The sequence below is a fragment of the Camelus bactrianus genome, chromosome 18, assembly GCF_048773025.1.
Source record: "Camelus bactrianus isolate YW-2024 breed Bactrian camel chromosome 18, ASM4877302v1, whole genome shotgun sequence".
Lineage (NCBI taxonomy): Eukaryota > Metazoa > Chordata > Mammalia > Artiodactyla > Camelidae > Camelus > Camelus bactrianus.
Window position 1 is genome coordinate 37,512,253 of NC_133556.1, and position 15,335 is coordinate 37,527,587.

General features: G+C 39.5%; 1 protein-coding gene across 3 annotated transcripts in view; it reads left to right on the plus strand.

Moving 5' to 3' along the window:
• LOC141573941 (trafficking protein particle complex subunit 9-like) overlaps nt 1-15,335 on the plus strand; it is a 184,253-nt gene that overhangs the window by 140,108 nt on the left and 28,810 nt on the right. For all 3 annotated transcript variants that reach the window (XR_012500440.1, XR_012500441.1, XM_074346849.1), the window contains 3 exons: nt 6,654-6,813; nt 9,292-9,516; nt 12,551-14,898. The gene's annotated coding sequence lies outside the window, so the exon portion shown is untranslated. The remainder of the gene's footprint in view (nt 1-6,653; nt 6,814-9,291; nt 9,517-12,550; nt 14,899-15,335) is intronic.

Below are 15,335 nucleotides of genomic sequence, written 5' to 3' on the forward strand. Positions count from 1 at the left end.
AGCTCTGTCAGCACTTGTCCTGGGCTGACGTGGTGTCACGTGGAGCAGGACGGTCAGCGTCCCCGGCTCCTCTGAGCTCCGTCTCCTCATCCGCAGTGCTGGGCTTCTCATCCGTGTCTACTTAGAAGGGTTGCTGAGAACCACACGTGATGGTTGTCAGGGGTGATTTGTGGTTATCCCTGTGTTTGACATATAGTCAGTATTCGATAGAAACACATGTTTTTTATTATAGTTCTGGCTTCTACATTGCAGTGGTTTTTAGTCTGCATTTTTTTATAACTTTTTTCTTATTTTTAAGTAAGCACTATTTTGGGGGGGATTACTGGGGATTGAAGGCAGCACATTTTGTGCATGCTAAGCAGGTGCTCTACAACTGAGTAATACCCACCCTCCTTGTCTGCACTTAAAAATAAATATTTCAATACACAAAATAGCTCTTAAACTCCATCATGGGACCTATTTTCTGTATAGACAATTGAATACATATGCTATTTCAATAAGAATAAATGTTGGGACATACCTTTCTGAATCTGTTTACTTGTTTAAAAACGATCATATCTAGTGATAAACACGAGTCTTTGATCCAGTACTTCTTAGGGTCTGCTTTGACATCATTGGAAATTACATTCTACAGAGAAGGCAAATTGGGTCTCGTTGATATTTGGATGATTTAGCAGATGATCAAGTCTTTCAAAACTTGACAGTTTTGTATTTTAATCTAACTGCAAAGTTATCTTCTAGAAGTTGGAATTCCTAAGTTTGTGAAGTGCTCAGTAATTCAGTGTGTATGTGTTTGTGTCTGTGTGAACGTGTTTGTGTGTGATTTCAGGAAGGTAGAAATAAGTTCCATGTAGCCCTCTGATACCTTCCTCCTCCAGTTCAAGATGTAGGCATATATTTACACAAGTAAATTGATATTCTTTAGTCATTTGACATATTGGTGGGATTACGAGGTTCTCACACTAGTTTCAGAAGTGTTGGGGAGCATCAGGTTTGAAAACAGGAGGGGAAAGAGGCAGGGAGGCACTTCACACTTTGTGCAGGATTTGAGGAACAGTAGCTTTTCTTTTTTCTTCTAAAGCAAACTGGTGCTGAATTGTAACATACTATTACTCAGAATTGCTTTTCTGATCAGATACAAGTGCCTCAGAGTTTTCAAGGCAACATGAATGATGAAATCAGTTTTAGGAGTTATCTTTATAGTAGTGTTAATTTTCAAGTAAAAGGCTATAGCCTGTCCTTTCTTCGAAGGGTAAAAGACGTTCTCATTGATCCAAGTGCATGATCAATGTGCTTAGTTTCTTTGGGGTTTTTTTCTTTTTTTGTAAGTGCTTGTTTCATTGTGGTTTGAATGAATGTTTAAAATTTCTGAATTTTGTTCTTTAGAACATGCTGATTTATCAGAACTGTTAAAAACCTGATTGATCTTTCGTCTTTGTTTGGAGAGGCACCCTTTTGATTTCTGTTGTCTGTTAAAGAGGGAAACTCTTCCTCTAGCCTGCAGATCATTAAGTGAATGGTTTGCAGTGTGCCTTTAAAATTCTTTGAATGCTTTGAGCATGCTTGTCTAGTGAATTTTGAATTGACTCATAGTATTGACTTTGCTTTGATTCTGTGGCTTTTGCTCCTCTCCACAAGAATTTGAATTCTCTGTTGCATTTTGTATACGTGTTCTTAACAGGGGAAGAAATTTTGCATTTTTTACAGAGCTGGGTTTTCCTATCCCCTCTGAATGCCTTCTGTAATTGATACAGCGAAAATCTGTTATTGCAGTGCTTAATTATTTCATAAACTAATTTTTGGCTTAATCAGAAGCAATGAGAAAGAGTGATAATAAAAAATATGAAAACCTTCCTTCCTTTGAAGAATAGAAATCAGGTGTCAGGCTCACGCATGTTTTGTGCTTGACACACTTACTTTCATGTCACTGTGTATCATGATTCGGAGATGGAGTTGCTTCAGGTTTTATAGATTTTTGTTTTAACATTTTTGTTGAATTCTTTCTCCAGGCTGATGTTTCCTGTTGGGTTTGTGGAAAGCGTAGAAGGGAAACAAATTCTTTGTTTTAATTTCAGGAGGCCTGAGTTGCTGATGAGAAAAGAGTTGAGGGTGGGCTGAGGAAAAGAATGACACACCCTCTCCTCCTGGCTGAAACTGATGAACAATGAAATCAAGTGTATCAGTATTTGACCAATAGAATTCAGTGAGCCCAAACTGGCAAGTTATGCCCAATGGAAAGTACTGAATTCACCTGCAGAATTAGGTGCTTTGCCAATTAGAAGCAGCTTAGAGCAATCAGAAAAATTAGTTCATAGGATGAGATATAAAAGAATGTAATATCTTCTATTTCTGAAACTTTTCTTTGTTAAGTTGTGTAGAGCTAAAATTAAGTTTCAAGCGCCAGGAGTTAAGAGTCTGGGTGGTTCTGTGGGATCGTTATTCAGGGATGTGTCTAGATCCTGCTAGAGTGTCTGAAGCTGACAGGAAAAGACCCAGAGCTAGGATTTGTTATCCTAGGGTGTCCTCCATAATGGTTCCATATTGGTTACATGTGGGAGCCCAAGATTAGGTTAACAAATTGTAACAGACCCCAGCCGCCTGTCAATGTTCAGAAGAAAAATGTGTGCTTAGTAACTGCTTTGCAAGCAGGAGCCTGTGCATCCTCACTCCTGTCTCCTTGCCTTAAAAAGCAGAGACAATGCTTTGCTTGTATGGTTGATGCTTTAGATAGCACTCTGCTCATTTCAAAGCAAGGACCCAGGCCCTCAGCTATAAAAGCTGGGCTTGTGTGCTTTTAGATAGTCTATTATCCCCAAAACAAGGACCTGGCTGGTCTCGTGGTCTGCTTTGTAATTCACATATCTAAAGAATGTATCTTATTCCCCTCACCACATGACTTCCGTAAAGATACACTAAGCCTTTTTACTCATTGTGGATTCTACAATCTCTGTCTCCTCCCGTCTTTCCTCAAGTTCCTACTTACTATCACACAACTGTTAATGACTTTTTTCCTTTCGTTATACACAGTAAATATAGGAGCATTTGAGAGGCTCGTGGAGTTGGCTCCCTACTTCTTCTCTTTTTCTGGAATTTTCCCACAGAGTCTTGAATAATCATTCCGTGTTGGTACGACTTCTGCAAGCCATAACCCACAGTTCCAGGTGAGAATGATGCAGGCTTTATCTCTCCTACCCAAGGGAGAGAGAGAAGAGAATTGAGATCTGCTCCCTTGTGGTCCCTTCCTTCCCCAGGGCCACTCCAGTTCACCTGCAACCTTCTGGCCTCTGCTGTCAGGGCCTCTGTCCCAGGACTGACTGCAGCCATTTTTTCCCTTGCCAACATTTCCTGTGCCTTTCAGAAGTTGGTCTCTTCTCTGCATTTCAACCCTGGCAGATGTGATGGTGGTCAGCGTGCTGGTGGGCAGTCACCTGGGGACTCCCAGGAGACATGCTGATTCTCCTGAGTCTCTCATTCGGGGTTACAGATCTGTCGAGCACCGGAGGATGCCCATTCACGCGAGGGCAGCGCAGCATTGCATCACTTTCATTTTATTTTTGAAATTTCAGTGGAGAAATTATTTGTAGCAAACTGTTCCAGTTTTTTGGCTGACTGCTTTCCTCACCACCATTCCCTTGTTGGATGTGGTGCTTGTTTTAAGAACCAGGTTTCTTCTCTGGTTATTTCTAGCAGGTGGGCTTGCCGAATCCTTGATCTGCATTTGAAGCAGAATGCTTCATCTTGATGTCAAACTGATTTTCTTCATTCTGAATATTTCGTATACACTCAGCAAGTGTTTCAAGTGAACTGCTCTTGTCCAATTTCGGTTAACTCACATTTGCTGATCTCCTGCTTTCATGCTGAGGGCAGTTTCTTCTTCCTGTAATAAAAGTTAGCAATTTGCATCTACTATGGGAAGGTACTGGCCCGAGGTACTTTTGTTCTTAACAGTTTTAATACAATTCACCAATTAAAATTTACACCGGTTTTTACTCTATGCCAAGAATTGTGCATCCCAGTCAATCTTAGAATATTTTCATCCTCCTAACAGGAAACCCCGTATGCATAAGCACTCATTCCCATCTTCCCCATCCTCCCCCAGCCCCAGGGAGCCACTCTTCTCTCTCTGTGGATTTGCCTGTGCTGGACATTTCATGTAAATCTAGTCAATTCATGTAAATGGAACCATCTATTGTGAATGACTTCTTTTCACACTGAGTAACGTTTTCAATGTTTGTCCACGTTGTTGCCTGGGTCAGTACTCCATGCTTTGCTATTGCTGAATAATATTCCACTGTATGGCTGGGCCCCTCTGTTTACCCATTCATCAGGTGATAGGCATTTTGGTTGTTTCTTCTTTTTGGCTGTGATGAATAATGGCTCCGTGAACATTCCTTTAGGAGTTTTTATGTGGACATTAGTTTTCAGTTCTCTTACGTGTGTGCCCACAGAGCAGAATTGCTGGGTCATTCAGAAACCAACTTTTCAAGACTCTGAGGTCCTGCCAGGCTGTTTTCCAAAGTAGCCACGCAGCGTTACATCTCACCAGCAAGGGCTGCTATCTCTGATTCCTGTGTGTCCTCATTAGTTCTTGTTATTCTTTTTTTAAATATAACCTAATGTAGTGAGTGTGAAGCGGTTTCTCCTAGTGGTTTTGACATGATTTCCCTTAAAGCTAATGATTTTGAACATCGTTTCATTGTGCTTATTGGCCATTTGTATATTTTCCTTGAAAAATACCGTTTCGGATCCTTTATTCATTTTTTAATTTAGTTGTCTTTTTTGTTGAATTGTAGGAACTCTTTTTTATTTGGAGATACAAATTCCTAATCAGATAAATTATTTGAAAATATTTTCTCCTGAGTGTTGTTTTTTCACTTTCTGGATGGTGTCCTTTGAAGCAAAGTTTTAAATTTGATGAACTCAAATTTATCTCTGTTTTCTTTTTTCCTTGTGCTTTTGGGGCAATATTTAAAATCTGAGGTATTTTATTTAAAATTTACATATAAAATAATTTAATTCTTAGGACCGTCCTAGGAGACAGGTGCTGTTGTTGTCCCCAGTCTATGGATAGGAGGCTGAGATGCAGAAAATTTCACTGACTTATCAGTGTCAAAGCTACCCAGTGCTGTGGGAGTTCAGAGCCTCATGATTGTCCCCAGCATCTGTGCTCTTCATCACCATGCTCCACTACTGCCTGGAATCGTTAATGAAAAAGTATTTCCTTTTTTGGTTTCTTGTTTGTTTTCTCATTGGGAACCTCATCTCCTCATTTTCCTTCAGAGATCAGTGTTGGTTTATTTTAGGTCTCATGTAGGCAGAAGCATTGCTATCAGTTAACTTCTTTATTACTCACTCTCCGGTGATGATTGTTGCTATTTGACCTAATCAAGTCTTGCTTAAGTCTTTCCTGCTCATGACACTAGCAGCAGAGTCATGACTTACAGAATGCTCAAAGAAGAAAATAATTGATTGATTTTATTTTGCTACCCAATCAAACCAATCAAATAAATATCCCGGTGTTGACACAGACGGTAAGCCCTCCAGAATAGGGTCACTGTCTTCCTTGTGTTTCGTTTGTTTGGTCACAGTGTCTGGATAGTGACTTGCTCTCCAGCAGTTTTGTGAGGATACGGTGCTCATGAATCATTGTAAGGACAGAATTTTGACAACAGATTGTATTGGTCATTTCACGAGGGAAAAGATAATATAGAAATACTGCTCAGATCTATTTTAAAATTAAGTTTGTAATGTTGAGAAGTGTTCAAGAAATCATACAAAGATCTTTTTCACTTATTTTAGATCTATCTTAGGCACATTATGAATACATAGCAGAGTAACTTATCAAGTAGATTTGACTAGAGGGGTGTATAATTGATTATTTGTTTTAGTTGAAATATTCTACCTGGGAAAAAGTAATCAGTGCCCATAAATGAACAAATATGTTTGTATTTCTATGTAACATGGGAGCAGACTTCATATGTTTCTATATAATATATATGACTGTGTGTTTTAATCTGTCTGTCATTGTATTTATAGTTTTTCAGCAATGTTCTAACTTTAGAATTCTTCTAAGAAAATCACCCCCGATTCTAGCGCAGTTTGTACTGTGTATCCTGTCTTATGCATGGGATTCCACTGTCTCCTCAGTGAGGAATTTCCTTCCCTACTGAGGTAGTAGCAGAGTTAAAGGAACTGTGATTTCTAGGCCTTTGCTCTCCTTGTGTTTGCATTTGGCTGTCAATCGCGAATTTCCCTTTATTGAATTTTCATTGTTCAATTAGAATTTTTGAAAATAAGTGTTAATATGTTGTATTTGTCTCCCTAGAAACTTGATGTGTTTGTGCTTTTGTTTTCAATTTCTTAAAAATTTAAATGAACTCTTGTTTTTAAGTAGTCCTTTTTCACTAGATATTTGTTTACCTCTTTATAGTTAAAATACTTTTTTTCCAATGAATGAATATGTGTGCAAGTTTTAAAAGATACCGTATTTTTATTTTCCTTATCATAACAATTATATTCATTCTAGAGAATTTAGAAAATAAGGATAAACACAGTAATAACTTAAAAATGGCCTCTTATCTCACCTAGAGATACAGTTGTAAAGTTTCAAATTGAGAATTACAAGTCCTCTCATGTTGTTCTTCTTTTTCAAGATCGTTTTGGTTACTGAGACCCTCGAATTCCCATATGAATTATAACAGCAGCTAATCAGTTTTTGCAGAGGAGCCGGCTGGGATGGTGATCGAGACCACGTAGAATATACGGATCACTCTGGGGTGTACTGCCATTCCAAGAGCACTGTCTTCTGTCCAGGTATTTAGGCCTACTTTAATTTTTTTTCAGCAATGCTTTGAGTTTACAGAATATTATTTTACTTTTTTTCTTTGCCTTTATACTGAGGACAAGTGTGCAAGGTACCGGGATCAGAAGTATATTTTAGCCCCGCCCATTGCTGCCAACATTGTCGCTACACTCTTGCTTTGCCTTGTGTACAATCTTGCACAAAATAGGACCTCAGTAACTCTCTCTTGAATGAATGATTATATGATTGTAGGATGATGCTTGAGAGCCCTTGTGATGATTTTTTCCTCCAGCCTTTCCCCAATTCTTAACTATGCCCTTTCTCTTCCTAAACTCCAGCCTTGGTTTCAGCCTGCCTGTGGCATTTATTTTCCCAGTTTGTAGACTCTTCCTTTCACTGGTTCAAGATAATGTTACATGTGGGCTGTGGAAACTTGCTAGATGTCAAGAAAGAGCAAATCCATTGCAAGCTAGTATTTTTACAGTGTCGTATTTTTATCGATTGAAATTAAATCAGGCTGACCCCCTGAGCCCTCCCGTGAGCTCTTTTCACTTTCCTACATCTGATACTGCTCTGGTTGCTACATGTGCCCTTCCCCCAGCCTTGGTTTTTGGGTTGAGTAAGTCATCATCAGTGGAGCCCTCTCTTTAAAAGATGAAGAGAACATTGGCTCCTTCTCCCTGGTTGGGGACTTGGATGAGATGAGATACCAGATAAAGAATGGAGCTCCAACTCATTCTGACCCCCGCTCTTTCCGTTCCGTTATCCAGAGGAAAATAGTACAATTCAACAGTATAAAGATTGATTGTGAGCTAATGAGATAGACAAGACAACCGATCATTTATTAAATATTCTTTCATGCCAGAAACAAATGTATTATACACACAAAAATCACACAAAGCATGATAATATCGTGCTTACAGACGTGTGTCCGAGTTCGAGGCCTGCTCTGGAGTGACCAGTCCTGTGAGATGGAGAACTGGTAGGATGGCTTAGGCTCTCCAGGACTGGTTTTCTGTCGTGCAGTGATGGGGCTCGCTAGGCTTCCCTCCCCCGTAGAGGTGCTGTGGGGTGTAACTGTCACGCGTGCACAACTGCTCGTTCCTCCTAAGTGCAGGAGAGCATATCTTTTGTGGTGACGGCTTTATAACAGCCCCGTGTAGACTCTCAGTGCTCCGAAGGGATGCCTTGTGGTTTGGAGATTGGATTCTCATTTCTGTAAATACCCAAGGATTGTGGTATTGAGCCCTGCTGATTTGAATCTATTCTTTAGAAAGTACATATTGTAGATATATTTTTCAAGCATGTGTGCTTTTTTCTTTTATTATTTATAGTTCTACCCTCTCATCTCTTGGTGTGACTTTTCATGGAATCCAGGAAACAGTCCTAAGCTACCTGCCTCTTCACTCTTCTCCGTGGTGGTTTTCTTCCCTGACTAGAAGAGGGTTTTGCACAGGAACTTTTATTTGTTCCCCTTTTCTTGGAGTCTCTCTTTCAGTCTGCCCATCTCTCACCTGTCCATCTGTCCATTAATCTACCCACTCATTCTTCTGACTTGTTCCAAAAAGCATTTCAGGCAGCTTACAGAAGAACAGATACCAAATAAACAGGTTAGAAAATGGGGCCAAGTTCAAACTGTGAGGCTAGGAGGCGAGCCTGTGTGAGGGTTGCAGCCGTGAGACACACGCCTCTGCCCTGTGACTTTTAAGATCGACAGCAAGAGTGTACCTGTTGCTCCCAGCAGACACAGGATAACAGGGTTTGTGGGAGATGCTCACTGGCTGCGAAATAAATAAGTGGCTCAGGAGAAGCCCAACCTTTCCAGCTACAAAGGCTTAGGAGAATATTTTGAGTGTCTTCCAAATTCAGGGTATTGCATTGTTTCTTTTGTCAGAGTTCTACGTATAGTTGGTTACATTCTATACCTGGAAATTTCTCCAAACCTCCTTACCAAGTGAGTGCCATTACTCGGGAATGGGGTGGTTCTGCTCATTGACGGGGGTTGGCCAGAAACCGAAAATGACAGCTCCAAAGGAGCCTGAGATTTGTCAGTTATGTTTTGTCAGTGCTGTAGATTTCAGGAAATGCTTTCACACTTTCTCTCCATCTGAGGCAGCAGCGTGTTCTCTTAGCAGCATCAGGAGCTCAGAGCCACGGGATGTTGGGGGCTGACTGCACTGCCTTCAAGACAGCCAAGCTAGTCACTGCAGGCGTGGACCTTTCACATAGTTCATTTCATGTTCTTTAGTAGAAGGTTTCAACAGGGAGTTAATTAACTGAGTTAATTAACAGTTAATAAATATGAAGCTTTGATGAAAAGACGGTTATAGGCGGAGTATAAGTTGTGAACACTTTGAAAACGGTTTCATTACTGAAATTTCAGTAGGGAAGATACACAGTTCATCTTATTTATGCCTCTCTTTTAAAGTAACAAAGAAACAAGACAGAAAAGGCAGAGGATGATTTCTGTTCTTCCTCTCGGCTTGCAGGTGCCCTCACATCCAGTGGCATCCATCCAGACACCAACACTGACACTGGCCGTGCTCAGAACTGCCTCAGCCCTGAAGACACAACTGACAAATAGAAGGGGTCCGCGCCCTGTTACAGCAGGTGCTCTCACTTTTTGGGTCCTTATGTAACTGTGTGGTGTTAATCGGGATCGCCCGTTCTACATTGTGTGGCGCTGCTGCGGTGTCTCCTAGTTATTTGTTTCTGTAAGTACTCGTGTATTATTCTACAATGTGTGGTACTACACATCTAAAAATGCTTTTTTCAGATGAAAAATAATGTATATTTAATATAAAAAGTCTGAAAAAAGGGACAAAAAAGGCTATCCAGTTCCCACTACTCAGAAATAATAATTAACACTTTAACATCTACTTTCTGTTCTTTTCATCAGTGTGTATCAGCTCTGTCATAAAAACCAGTGAGCACTCTGTGCCTTTTTACTGTGTGGAGACCTCCATTTTCCATTCGGCTTATTACATGTTTTTCTACAATATTGTATCTCCCCTGGCATGATTTTTAATGACCAGTATAGCATTCTGTCTTGTGGAGGCATCTTCCATTTTACTTCGGACTTAAATAAACTTTTAAATTCCAAGTGTACTTAACTGAAATGCTGAAAAGAGAACTGTGGTGGTACCGAAAGGGCCCTACCTCCCTTCCCCTTATTTCCTGAGTGTAAAAGCTGTTGCCAATGTGGTGTATATATTTCATGACCTTTGTGCCTATGACATATATATATACCCATACATACATACATACATACATATGAGAAATCTATGTATATGTGTGTATATATGCTTTTTTGAAAAATAAGGACATACTATATGTTTTCTGCAGCTCGCTTTATTCACTCAGGGGTATATCATAGACGTCCTCCCACTCCAGACTCACCCGGTCCTTTCAGATAGAGTGGAGGGGTCTCCTGATGTGCAGGTGTGGTCTCTTGTGCAAGGACACCTTTGGTGGGAGAGTGCTGTGGACAAGGCCCTGGGCCACAGGGAAACGCCGGCCCCCTTAGTGCCCACAGCTCACCGTGGTTTACTGCATCATTCTCTTGATGGTGGACACTTAAGTTTTCTCCATTTTCCACTGTCAGAAAGGATGTTTTAGTGGCATCTTTCTTTAACAGACATTCCTGTGATCTTGTATGAGCATGCCTTTAGTTAAGTCTTCTGGAAATTTAGTCCCTGGATGTGACATTTACGTTCATCACAGGCTACTTTCAAGTGACTAGAAATTCCTTCTCCAGTATGGAATGAAAAATGTAGAATTACTTATGTAACCAATTCTCTATCGCTGGATATGATTTCACTTCAGCTTTTCTTCCCACCAGTGTAAACAGTACATCTATTTGAACTGATTTTTTTTCTAAACGAAACGATTCCTAGAAGTGGGGTTGAACCAGTGTTTACACACGTTTTTCAGAGTTTACATATCCATTGACATGTCATCCTCCAAAAAGGTCGCTCACAGTTTTTTCTCCCACAGATGGTCACTAGCTACAATATCTTTTAAAAATATTTACCAATAAGATGAGCAAAAGTGCTTTTTCATTGTTTTAGTTTGCATTTGATGACCAGTGAGGTATTGAGCATTTTTCACTGATTAGCCATCTGACTTTTGAAAAGTGAATGATCCCTTTTGTCCTTTGCACAAATTTAAGTGAGGAAGCTTCTTTTTGCTTTGTGACAGCTCTTTGTATGTTATGAACATTAATCCCTTGTCTTCATCAACATCTATCACAGAGATTTTCCTTGTCATTTCTTTCGTTTCATTTTGTTCAGTAGGTTTATTTTTGTTGTGGCTCAAAATATTCTTAAGATAGTAAATGTTTTCCTTTTGGGTTTTATCTTTCGTATTATTCTTAGAAATACTTTCTTATAATGGTATAAATCTCTTATGTAGGTTTATTTAATGTCTAAGATGGAGATGATAATAGTACTTGTTATAGTGAGGGGAAGTTGAATTAATGTGAGCAAAGAGTTGTATTTGGTGTTATTAGTATTTTAATATTTACATCACTATCTGTAATTTTTTTTGTGGTCATTATGACAGGAATAGAATTTGTTCTTTCCAGGTAATTCTCTGATTGTCCCAGGACAATTATCGAATTCATAATTTGTTCTTTGATTTGAAATCCCACATGTACAAATTACTTATGTACACTAGAGTCTCTTTTTGAGCTCATGTTTTATTTCTGTCAATCTTACTTCCTTACTCCAACGCTATATCTTACATATTGTAAAAATTAATTATTATCTGACAGTGCGATTTTTTTTGTTCTTTTCTTCCATCCCAAAGTTTCTTGGCTATTATTATGACTTTATTATTCCTGAAGAATTCAAAAATATTTTGTTCAAGTTAAAAAAAAATTCAGATAACAGTATTCATGGGAATTTTATTAAGTTTTGAATTATTTTTAGGAGAACTTCCATATTTACAAAACTGTTTTCCTACATGCAATATGTTGATGTCTCTATATTCACACCTCTTATTTACCCCGAAGTACAGTCCTGTAGTTTTCTCCATGTACAACATGGGCATTAATTTTGAGTTTATTCCAGATTATTGTTGATGATTTTGTTAATTTTGTAAGTGAGAATTTTTTGCTATTATATTTTTTAACTGTTTAAACTGACACCTAGGAAAGCAGATTCGGTTTGTAATTACTCACTTTGTAACAAATCATTTAAAATTGTAAGTATTAAGTAATTGTTCCAGGATCCTTTCTTTTGTGTTTTTAAATATTTGTTTCCAATATTATCAAAATGGTCATAGCTAAGAAGTATAGGTGTGGAGACAGATGGAGAGAGGTAGTGTGGCTCATGTACAAACTCTGAGCACTTTCATGGCTGCCTTTAGGCTGGAGAAGCCCCAGAAGAGCCCAGGTTAGACCAGGGGTGGCTTTGTATGCACTTGAAAGCCAGCTTTCCTACCTGTATGGTGAAGCCTGGTGGGCGTGGCAGGTAGATGATCAAGGTCTGATCAAGGTCATTGGCTGCACAGAGCGCTGTGTCTGTGAGAACTGGATTCCATCGCCATCGGAAATGCTTGGTGCCAGAACACTGCAGGGGAGCTGGGGAGTCTGTGTGTTAAGGATTTTCCAGTCCTGGGAGTGGGAAGATCAGACTTTGCATTCAGATCTGAGTTTGAATTCATCCTCTCTTATTTACTTGTCCTCTGACTTTTGTCAAGTTATCTACCCTCTTTGAACTCCTATTTTCTTATCTCTCAAAATAGGAGAATTACGGCCTGCTGCTAGAGTGTTTGATCAGGATAAATGATTTGTTTCTATAAGATGCCACGTACAGTCACAAGCTCAGTGAGAAATGGGCTGTCACCTCTTCATCTGCAACTCAGTGCTCGACAGGACATCGGGGCAAAGCCAGTCCGTAATTTGTTTGTGATGCAAGTAGGAACAAAATTTATGTCTTGCCTTTCCCTTGCAGTATTCTTACTCCTTTGCTTCATTTACTTCTTTCCTCCTTTCCTTTTCCCTCCTCCACCAAATAATCCTGAGACTCTCTCAGAACACTAGATTCAAATTACTTTAAAGGGTGTCTCATCCTCATGAAATGACAGTAACTTAAAAAAAAATCTGTACAGATCCCAGACGTCATTGTATTTGATTTACACACACACACACACACCCACCCACACACACAATCAGCCTACCTACCACTTGCTGAGGGAGAAGGACCAATTTTTCTGAGTTTTCATTCACTGAGCGTGAGAGCAAAGTCTCTTACTCAGACTTTCACCTTGCTTAGTGCATGGTGTTTTTAATTGGATTTCTGCTTTGTGGCCATAGAACTATTCTTATAGAAGAGAGGATGTGGAGTCATAGTCATTCTGCTGACATATTGGTGTCAACATATTTGAGTTGGAAAGGACTTAGGACAGCATAGAGTCGTAACTTTTTATGGGTGAGAATCCATGATGGTGTAACTTGGACAAGAATCCGGGTCTTCTGTCTTCGTGTCCACGTGGATGAAGAGGCAACAGGGCGGGAGATGGCAGGGATCCTTCTTGCTTGAGTTCCAGGTTCTTGCTAGTTTTCACTGCTCAGCTGCCTTTAGTTTAGGTCCGTGTGGCCTCTCATGGGAAGGTCACTCTGTCCTGAAAGACTGAGTTTCTAATCAGCAAAAAGCCCTGGACCCACTCATATTTCCCAGAGTTTTTCTGCTGTCCTGCTGACAGTTTGTATAAATGATACCTAAGAAAGTACTGGATATAAAATCCTTATTGTTATCATTTGCCCTCAAGTTCCATAGGAATGGGGTGCTGTCTAAGGCTGTCTAAGGCTAGATCTGAACGTAGATAGGGTGATAGGCTGTGCTGCTGGACCCTCCCCAGTCGAAAGGGATTTCCAACATAGTTTTTAGAATCAGACAGATGAGTTCAAATCTTGCCTTTACCAGTTATTAGCTTTGTGAACTTGGGGAAGAAACTGTACTTGTTTGTGTCCAATTTTCTTTATCTGTAAATAAGTACAGTATTTACTTTAGGGTTTTTGTTTTAGAATTGAATGAGCTAATTCCCTCATTTATATCTAAAATACTGATCGCGTGGTTCTATGCTGGTGCCTTGGTAGAAGATTACTAAGGGACTCAGCAGTGAGAATGCAGGTGGGGGACCCCTGGATCATAGAGCTTATATTCCAGGATATGCTTGTAAGACTGGATGTGCAGTGGATTTTTAGTAAATGTCCATTCCTTTCCTTATCCACATTGATTGTATATATATCTTTGTAAAATATATGAACAATTTTTTATTGCAATTTAAATATCTTTGTAGTATTTAAATTATGTAGCTATAACAAAATACGTGAAATAAAATGATTTGTCTTTTATTTTCTTTTCAATATGCAAAACAAAATAAAATAGAAAAGAAAAAAAGGTTTTGAAGGAGTAGAAATAATTTTATTTCTGTGGAATCAATTCCCTATGTTAGGTTTTTTAGTTGTGTTGTTAAACATCATATAAAATTGATAGGTTTTGACTTCAGTTTTGATAGCTAGGTGAGTGTAGTTTCTTTTTGTGGTTGTCTTTGATGATTTATTTGAAGTAGATCATAAATGATTTGCATGTTACATATTGGAAAAGAGGAAAGAGTGGAGACATACTACCTCCAATGCAGTCATCTTGTTACCAAGTCGAACCTCGTACTGCTTGCTGTATGACAGGCCAATAAATCGGGAGATTGAGGTGTTGGAGCAAGGAATAGTGACTTTATTTGAAAAGCTGGCAGACCCAGAAAATGGCTGAATGACATGCTGGAGAACCGTCTCCCCCAAGTCAGAAATCGGTCCGCTTTTATACTAAAAAGGGGCGGGGATGTGGTTGGTTGTTGCAAACTTCTTGTGGTACGAATTGTTTCTCCTTGGAATTCTTTGTTCTTGCAGCTGTCCACGTGGGTCAAATCATGGTGCCCCTCTAAAACCTCCAAAAAAACCCAAAGTTGATTTTCTATTTTGCAACTTGCCATCTCAACATAAGTGCAGAAGAGTTAACATCGTGAAAGATCAGAGCCCGGAGAATAGGCTCTCCTGCATATTTCAGGCTAAAGGCAACTTTCTTTTACAAAAGGTACAGAGCTACCAAGTCTGAGCCTAGAAAACAGCAAAGGTTTAAAGCCAAAGGAACAGATCTAACATGCAGTTAAATTTATTCTTTTCTATTACAATTTCTTTTTCCACCACATAAATAATTTTAGTAAGAAACATGAGCAATTTTTTTATTTTTGCTTCTTAGTAACGGATAAGTGGGCCAAATACATTTATGAGAGCAGGGATGCTGTGCGGGCATTGGGGTCACAGCAAACTCTTGTTGGGGGTGGTCGACTCTGCAACATGTCTGATGCCCCGTGGGTGTTGGTGAGGGACCCCATAACCAGGGGCTCTCTTCAGGAACCAGCATATGGGCATTGGCCTCTGGAGACCTCTTTTTCAGCTGCCGGAAATTTTTTCAGATACTGTGTCTGAAAAACCACTAGAGCTGGTGATAATTAGGGAATAAAGGAAGAG